The following is a 10,382-nucleotide window of genomic DNA, read 5'->3' as shown; positions in this document are numbered from 1 at the left end:
GACACATATTGATGATTTTTCGAGCAGAAAGGATTGTTGAAATTCCTAATTATTTTGTTTTGTAGTGTTGGACTAAGAATGCTAAGAAAGTATTGAAGACATTTACATTAAAGATAGTTCATCCACCACACCTACAATTTTAAGAAGAATGCATGCACAACAACAAATAAACATGTTAGTTAATATTACTAAAGCTAAAGGATAAAAGGAGATATATATGGCAGTGACAAAGGAATGAGGATTATATCTGCATCTTTTCTCCTCTTTCATTTATGTTGCCTTCCTTAGTTTTTAGCATGTATTTATTAATGAACTATTAATTTAAAATTTAAAAAAAAATAATAATTAAACTAAGAATAAGTTATTCCAATTACTTTTGAAATAAATGGATCGAATTATATATATATATATATATATATATATATATATATATATATATATTAACTTTTTAAAATTATCAAAAAAATTTAACAATAAAATTTTTCGACGGAAATATTTCTTAATAAGAAAACTTTTAATTTATCTACAAATTTTATTGATAAATTTTATTAATAAATCTATTATTAATAGAAATATTCATGAATAATAAAAAAATTTAAAGTTGTCAATAAAATTAGTTTTACTAATATTATTTTTTTCGCTAATATATTTTCATTGAGAATTATAAAATTTCTTTATCTTCGACATAGGTCAACTCCTTTTGACCTTCGATCCATTTAGACTTTCGGTACGAGTTGGTCCGTCTTGACTTTTGACACGAGTTAATCCATCTCAAACTTTAACATAGAACAACTTGTCACGAACTTCGACATAGGTCAGTCTGTCCCGACTTTGGGTCCAGACCGATCCTTCTCGACCTTCAACCTAGACTAGCATGTTTTGACCTTCGGCCAGAATCGACCTGCCTCAACCTTCGACTCGAACCAACTCGTCTCAACCTTCCGTTCAACCGGCTAATTTCAACCTTCAGTCAAGGGCTCGACTCGTCTCGACCTTCACCCCTCATGACCTTCACCCCTTCTCGAACTCTGGCCTGGACCATACCGTCCAAACTTTGGTTTAGACTAACTCGTCCTCAGACCAGCCTGTTTTGACCTTCGGCCATAACCGACCTGCCTCGACCTTCTACTCGAACCAGTCCGTCTCGACCTTTCGTTCAACCGGCTAATTTTGACTTTTGATTAGGAGCTCGACCAGTCTCAACCTTCAGCTTGGGTCGACCCCTCATGACCTTCGCCCCCTCTCAAACTCTGGCTAGGACTGGACCATCCAAACTTTGGCTTGGGTCGGCTCGTCCTGACCTTTGTCTCGTATCAGCCCGTCCGACCTTGGTCCTAACTCTAACTCACTTAAGAGGAGTTTTAGAGTCTAAAAAACGTTGTTGTCACGTTAAAATTGGATTAAAAAACTATATTCTTTTACTTTAAAAATTGGAGAATAAACGTGTATCAAAATTTTAGACAAAAACAAATTCTAATAACGTGTTAAAGATAAAATTAAAAATTTATTTAACTCTATTTTAAATTAACATATATCAAAAGTATGCTATCAATATCTATTAATTTAAAATATTTAACCCACCTTACAAATATAATAACTCTTGGATTTGTTCTTTGTTATTATCCGCCATAAATAATTCAAAATATGGAAAACGAAAACTTGTCTTTTTATACTAGAAATATGAAGAAAAAAAATGTTACAGTGTGATATTAACAGCCCATTTTATGTGTACGTTTAATAAGACTAGTTGAAACGTCAAAAGAGTATTTTGAAAGGTATGGGCTTTGGGAGTCAATCTGTCAAAGTCAATTTGTACCCTCCCATGAATCATCAAATTCTGACATAAGGATGGCAATGGGTGGGGCGGACATGGATTTTGCTATTCCATACTTATTTTTGTAAAAAATATTATACTCATCTCCATACCCAAACCTGATGGATATCAAACTTTTTTCTCATTCCCATCCCCACCAGGTAACGGGTACACTCATACCCATTTTCTTACTACTTCAATAATAATTTAATTAATTTTATAAAATAATAAAAAATTACGATAAAGAAACATAATATTATCAAATATTCAATATTAGAAGAATGAATTTTTCTTCTATATCAAATACTTTAAAATAAATTATAATTGTTTACATTTTAGATTATAATAAAATTTCATGAGAATCAAAACAATTATTAAATTTGCAAATATTAATGAAACATAGTTGATAAAATTTAAAAATATTTTTTAAAACACATAAAAGAAAAACAAATATTCAAATTAAAATATATTTTAAATGTTTGTTTACTTCAATCTTTTAAATTCTAATGAATCTTTTTTTTATACACTAATAAAAGTTTTAATACATCATTTGATCAAAATGATACAAAGAACAAATACTAATCATAATAAAAGTTTAAAATAAATTATAATTGTTTACATTTTAGATTATAATATCAAATAAAATTTCATGAGAACCAACACATTTATTAAATTTACAATCATTAATGAAACCTAGTTGATAAAATTTAAAAATATTTTAAAAAATATAAAAGGAAAACAAATATTCAAATTAAAATATATTTTAAATGTTTGTTTACTTCAATATTTTAAATTCTAATGAATCTCTTTTTTATACACTAATAAAAGTTATAATATATCATTTGATCAAAATGATACAAAGAACAAATAATAATCATAGTAAAAGTTTAAAATAAATTATAACTATTTACATCTTAGATTATAATAAAATTTCATAAGAACCAAAACGATTATTAAATTTACAAATATTAATGAAAAATAGTTGATAAAATTTAAAAATATTTTTCAAAACACATAAAAGGAAAACAAATATTCAAATTAAAATAGATTTAAATGTTTGTTTACTTCTATCTTTTAAATTCTAATGAATCTCTTTTTTATACACTAATAAAAATTATAATACATCATTTGATCAAAATGATACAAAGAACAAATATTAATCATAATAAAAGTTTAAAATAAATTATAATTATTTACATTTTAGATTATAATACCGAATAAAATTTCATGAGAACCAACACATTTATTAAATTTACAATCATTAATGAAACCTAGTTGATAAAATTTAAAAATATTTTTAAAAAAATATAAAAGAAAAACAAATATTCAAATTAAAATATATTTTAAATGTTTGTTTACTTCAATCTTTTAAATTCTAATGAATCTCTTTTTTATACACTAATAAAAGTTATAATACATCATTTGATCAAAATGATACAAAGAACAAATAATAAATATAATAAAAGTTTAAAATAAATTATAATTGTTTACATTTTAGATTATAATACCGAATAAAATTTCATGAGAACCAACACATTTATTAAATTTACAAACATTAATGAAACCTAGTTGATAAAATTTAAAAATATTTTTTTAAAAATATAAAAAGAAAATAAATATTCAAATTAAAATATATTTTAAATGTTTGTTTACTTCAATCTTTTAAATTCTAATGAATCTATTTTTATACACTAATAAAAGTTATAATACATTACTTAATCAAAATGATACAAAGAACAAATAATAATCGTAATAATAAATTTTTAACATAGATCTTGTATTTTTTGAACTTCAATTATGTTGGATGATGATAAAAAAATATTCATGACAATTACATTAAATTTTTATATTGTAGTAGATAAAAGTTACTTATACAATTATAGTGAAAAAATTACAGTATGATTGATAATGAGTTAGAAAATAAAAAATAATTAGATAAAATATATCAAAATAGTATTGTACATAATGAAAATAAACAACAAATAAAAATATTAAAAAATTTACAAATGTTTACAAACAATTTGAGAGACTATTGAAAGAAATCGCACAAAGGAAAACAAATGTATAATTAAGGGTATGATAAGTTGAAAAATATCTTAGAGATCTAAGAAAACTTTTCAAATATCAATATATATACTCAATGATTGAGAAATAACAAAAATTGTTTTAGCGAAACAAAAGAGTTCTTCAAATGAAACAAAAACTAATAATAATAAGTAAATGATTTTTTTATATTACCTAGTAAACGAAATGTTTGTGCTATAAATACTTAAATCGTGAGTATTAAACATTGTGAAAGGAAAATATATAATAAATAAAATATTAAAAAATAATATAAATATTCAAATGTGAAACATAAAAAAAATTTAATTGGCATACATCTTTTTAACCTAATTACATAAAGGTTATGATAAGATAAAAAATATAATTGAGATGCGAATGAGTTCCATGACAAACCAAATAATTAAAAGAAATAAAAGAATTTATATATATATATATATATATATATATATATATATATATATGGTTACTTAATTAATTGTGAATATTTTAATAATTTAAACGGAAACGGATATCATGGCAGGGATATGTACATCACCATACCCAATTAAAAAAGTCGAAGATTCCCCATACCCATACCCAGTCAATGCGGGAATTTCCCGTCAAAATGGGGACGGGTTCGGACAATACCCACAAGGACGGATTTATTTGCCATCTCTACATGCAGAAAAGTAAAACTCACTTAAATAAAACAAAGAATATATATCTAATTAACAAAAAGAAAACTTATAATTGTTAAGTAAAAAAATGTGAATTAAATTTATGATAAAATATCTACAAACATATATAAATAATAATAATAATAATGAAATTATTTATATTTATTCTGATAAAAATATTATCAACTACCAATTTTTTACTTTTCCTTCTAGAAATAAAATTCTACTTTCTTTTATCTGATTTTAAAGTTAAACATTTGACAAACCTTAAAAAAAGTTGAACACTTTAAATTCGGTCTAAAACACATTGATTTTTTTTTTTAAATAACTAATTAATTTATTCTTTTAAATTTTCATTTATTATCACTGTGATTTTTGAGTGTGGTTTTTACTAATCCTGGTAAAAACAGTATTTACATGCAATTTTAAAATTCCAAGTATTTACTAGTGGTTTCTTAATTCTTGTTACTTATCAATGGTTCTGAAACTCGTGTTATCTACTGACAGTTTTAAAACATCTGATATTTTGCGTGAGTTTCAGTGGCGAAACTTGAACAAAAATTTTAGGAGGCCAAATTATAATTGTTATATATAAATTATTATTTTTAATTATTTTGCAGAAATTTTTTACATCACTTTCTTTATTCAAAACAAGCACTTATGACAATAGAATACAAAATAATATGACAATAATATATACGAAAGAGTAACATATTAAAAAAATAATATATTAAAAAAAAATACAAGTTATCTTTACTCAGGGTGCTCCTTTACGTTCTTTTAATGACTTCAAATCTTCAATAATTGAATCAGAACTGAAGCTAGTTGCAACATCTCTTTCCATGAAAATCAACTCAATTACCTATAATAATGAAAACATTTGAGCTACGTCGTCCGCTTGGTTTTTTACTAAAAAGATAACACGACAATATGCAACATCTTTTAATGGCGAATACTCTAACCATGAAGGAAAAATAAGCTAAACCACGTATACTGAAATCTTCTTGGATGATCATCTTTACCAGACAACAAATAATTTTCTAGATGCATTTGATATTAACCCCATTTTAGATAAACCCTTCGTACCTTATCAATTTGATTTGGTGGGTATTGCCAAATTTGAATACGCTTCCCCATATCTCGTTCTAAAGCATTTTCAAATTCATTATATGCAACTTTAGGAACCTTAGAGAGTTGTTTTCCATTTTCTTCAATTTTTGGATTCTCATGAAGTTTCTCAATTTTAGATGACATAAATGCATTTCTTTCATCTTCATCACAAGCATTCCTCTTGAAAACATAATTAATTCTTTTATTCTTTACCATAATTTTTCTAATATAAATTTGTCACCTCTCACCTATTTACAAAATGATAATTATGAATATCCCAAATTAAATCTTAAAAACAATACTCGATATTTTAAGAAAACTAATAACTTTTAAATGATTACTTTGACATTCTACTTCATTCCTCTAATTGCGTGGTGACAACATAAAGTAGTTGAAGTAATGAGAACAAAAGTATGTTGTCTCACGGTGTAAATAAGCTGCACTAATAGAACCTTCAACTCTAGCCTTATTTTTTATTGATCATTTTGAATCACCCATGCATCTATACACATAAATAAATTCATTATTACAAAAAAGATGTGACATAATTAATTATAAATATTAATAGGAAGGTCATCCAATACCTTTTAAATGGATACATCCATCTATATTGCACTGGTGCACTCAACAATACTTCTTGGGGGAGATGAATACAGAGATGTTCCATGGAATCAAAGAATCCAGGAGGAAATATTCCCTCTAATTTGAAAAGAATAATTGGAATATTTTCCTCCATTCTTCTTAGGGATTCCTCTTTTAATGTTGTAGAGCACAAATCTTTGAAAAAATGACTAATTTCAGTAAGAGGGTTTAAAACATGAATGGGCAAAACACTAAATGCAATAGGAAGTAATGTCTCCATGAATACATGGCAATCATGACTTTTCATCCCATGAATTCTCCCATTTTCAACTCCATCACATCTAGCCAAGTTGGAACTATAACCATCCAGCATCATAAGTTTCTTTATCCACTGACAAACTGACTTAGCTTCTTTTATGGTTAAAGTGTAATTCGCTTTTGGTTTTAATATTCTCCCATTATCTTGAACCTTCAACTCCAAGTCTTTTCGCTTGCAATACAATCCTAAATCCCTTCTTGCCTTCTCGTTGTCTTTTGTCTTTCCCATCACATTCATAACAATATTAAATATGTTCTCAAATAAATTTTTCTCTATGTGCATTACATCAAGATTATGCCTTAACAATTTATCTTTCCAATATGGAAGATCCCAAAAAATGCTTCTTTTTGTCCAATTATGCCACTCTCCATATCCATCTATCCTTGTAACACCACTTTCCATGACTTTTGGAAAATATTTCACTCTTCTCCAAACTTGTAATGGTGTCAACCTAGGAGGTAGCCCATCTATTTCAGCTTGGCCTTTTCGAAAGGCTTTAATATTTCTCCTGAAGTGATGGTCATTAGGTAAGAACCTACGATGTGAGTCAAACCAACAACTTTTGCGTCCATAATTTAACATGAATGACTTATTGTGCTCCATGCAAAACGGACAAGCTAATATACCATGTGTACCCCAACCAGATAACATCCCATAAACAGGGAAATCATTAATAGTCCACATCAAACATGCCCTCATCATAAAATTTTGTTTTCTTGAAACATCATACGTCAAGATACCAACCCACAACTTCTTCAAATTATCAATTAAGGGCTCTAAGTAAACATCAATAGAGGCCTTTGGACTGGATGGCCCTGGTATAAGACAAGTCAAAATATATAAGGTTTTGACATGCACATTTCAGAAGGAAGATTGTATAGAGTAACAATCACGGGCTAAAAAGAATATGGTGTAGATGAAGCCTGAATGTAAGGGTTAAATCCATCTGAACATAGACCAAGTCGCACATTGTGTGGATCAGAGGCAAAGTTTGGATGTTTATGATCAAAGTGCTTCCAGGCTTCACCATCAAATAAGTGGCGTAGCATTCCTTAGCTTTGGTTTTCATGATGCCAAGTCATATGTGGTGCGGTTTGCATAGAAGCAAACATTCTTTGTGATCTTGGGATTATAGGCAAATAGAACATTGACTTAACTGCAATTGGTTTTTTGTGCCTTGATCCCTGATGAATTGGGTGATATCTTGGTTTGTGACAAAATTTACATTCAAGCAATGCTGCATCTTTTTTTCCACTATCGTTATCATAAAAGAGCATACAACCACTCACACAACAATCAATCTTCTTAGCCTCCAATCCCAATTTTGAAACTAACTTCTTAGCATCATAGTAACTTTTTTGGAAAACTCATATTTAGTGGTGTGAGATCTAACAAAAGTTTGGTGAAAGCATCTAAACATTGGTTGGGAATATTCCAATTTGACTTATAAGACATAAGTCTAACATATACTAACAATTTAGAGTGTGTCGCCCCTTCAAATAAAGGTTGATTTGCCTTCGTCAACAAATTATAAAACCTTTAGGTGGTTTCATTAGGACACTCTTCTAAGTTAGTGTCGTTGGGTTGTTGGGCTGATTCAAATTGACACAAAGCGTTACTCACCATCTCTTCCATGTCACACAATTGCTCCATTTCAACACTACGTACACCAGCTCTAAGTACAAAATCATCGTCTTCATGTAAATCAACATGTGGCATATCTTCACTATGTAATGTCCAAATCCAGTAATTTGGTATGAACCCTTTTTTATAAAGATGAACTTTGACAAGCTCATCTGTCAAAATCCTTGCACAATCACACTTAATACAAGAGCATCTAATCCCACCTTCAGGTTCAAAATATTTAGACTGTCTTGTTGTTCATACAAACTCTTCAACGCCTATCACAAAAGACTCATTCAATCCTCTTCTTCCACTATAACAACGATCATACATCCAGAAACGATTGAAAGGAGCTTCGCCTATGTTCTATAAAACAAGAAATGCCTTAAATTAGAATGTAAAAGGGATAATTGAAATTTTGTGAGACACGTGTCTCCTCGTATTGGTTAAAATCATGTCATTGTGGGGATATATCTCACTTATTAAGTAAGATATCCTAAGTTTAGCATAAGGCTCTAGTTAATATAAGATATCACTTTCTTAGGCTGTCGAAGTGGAATTTCAACCCGATAATGATTGTGATATATGGTAGGATTTTTTTCATCTAAATGTTTGAAGCAGAATTCACAGCAACAAGATGCTCTCCTACAGGTGCTGGTCATTCTGGTTTTTAGACTATTTGTTAATAATTTTGAGGTAACCTATGTCTGGAATCAAATAATGAAGATTGTCTAGCTTATGTTAAAAAATGATTTTGTTTTGGATGTCAGAGGTTCATACTGTCTACGCCATCTAAGAAAACATGTTGGCCATTATGATTTGAAGTTCACAAAGTTACTTTTGTGAATCATTATAAGGAGCAGAGCAACTCATCTATGCTATGCTGCACTATCAGTGCAAAATTCAAGTCCTAGCCTGTGAGTTTTTTAGCCTATAATAAAGGGATGTAGTTATCATCTAACCAATTAACATAATCATTTGAGTTTAATAAATTTTATTCAGAATGTTCTTATTCGACCAAAATATGACTATCCAGTTGAAAGCAGAATAAATAAAAGGAAAAAGAAAAGAAAAAGAAGAGGAAAAAAAATAAATAAAGGGAAAGATAAATGTCAACGGTTGCTCAATGGAGCTTTGAATTGAAAGTTCTTAATCACAATTCCCAACAATCTATCATGTGTGTCCTTTATCAAATTTTGTGCACATTGCAGCCTTTGATGAGCAACTCTTTACAAATGCACTTCAACATAATGCAATAATTTGTTGTGTTTTCAATAAACCACCGAGTTATCAACTTAACCTAAAACTATCAAAATTTTCATTTTATAATTTCCCAAAGTATGTCGTGCATATTATGGCATCCTTGATTGTTATGAGAATCCAAGTATCACCATCTTCTACTTAGCTACCTCATTATATTCACGTACGCATTGTATACAGAAAAAAACAAGTATAAAGTGATGAATAATAAAAAACAAAACTACATGAAATCAGGAATGAACACATTTAGTTCAAAATTACTCGAAATCTCTAATCAAACAACATCATCCAACCAAAAACAATCAATTAGGATTCAATTAGGGCTGGCGAGAGAAAGGGGAATATAGACACACCTAGCAATGGCTCAACTTTCTTGTAGACGCCTCCCTATATTTGCTGCTTCAATGCACATGACTAGCAATGCCTAGAAAATAGAATCCAATCAGAGTGAAAACAAATGGAGAAGGTAAACCACAGAACTAAAAAGGCGGCCAGAGTGACAACGACTTACCACTAGCGACCAACGATAGCAAGATTGCGAGAGGACGACAACGACCCTTGCTGAGGTCGCTCAACCCACGAACGCGCAGTCATGGCAGTTTCACGACAGCCCTCGACAACGTAGCACTAGCGGAAGCACAACGACCAACGGACGAGCGAAGTGGTAGGATAGCGAGATTGAGGGAAGAGGACGACGACCCTTGTTGAGATCGCTCAACCCACGAATGCGCAGTCACAATGGTTTCACGACGACCCTCAACAACGTAGCACTAGCGGTAGCACAACGGTCAACGAACAAGCGAATTGGTAGGATAGCTGCCAACAAATTGAGGGAGGAGGAGGACGGTCGTTGTTGAGACGAAACTGAAATTTGGGGAAGGAGAAAGAGAAATCCAATTTTAATTTCATCGAGCACTATACCGACGGATATGATCCGTCCATAAACACACATCAT

This window comes from Vigna unguiculata, chromosome 10 (assembly GCF_004118075.2).
Source record: "Vigna unguiculata cultivar IT97K-499-35 chromosome 10, ASM411807v1, whole genome shotgun sequence".
Lineage (NCBI taxonomy): Eukaryota > Viridiplantae > Streptophyta > Magnoliopsida > Fabales > Fabaceae > Vigna > Vigna unguiculata.
The sequence above is the reverse complement of the archived record's forward strand: the minus strand, read 5'-3'. Positions refer to the sequence as shown.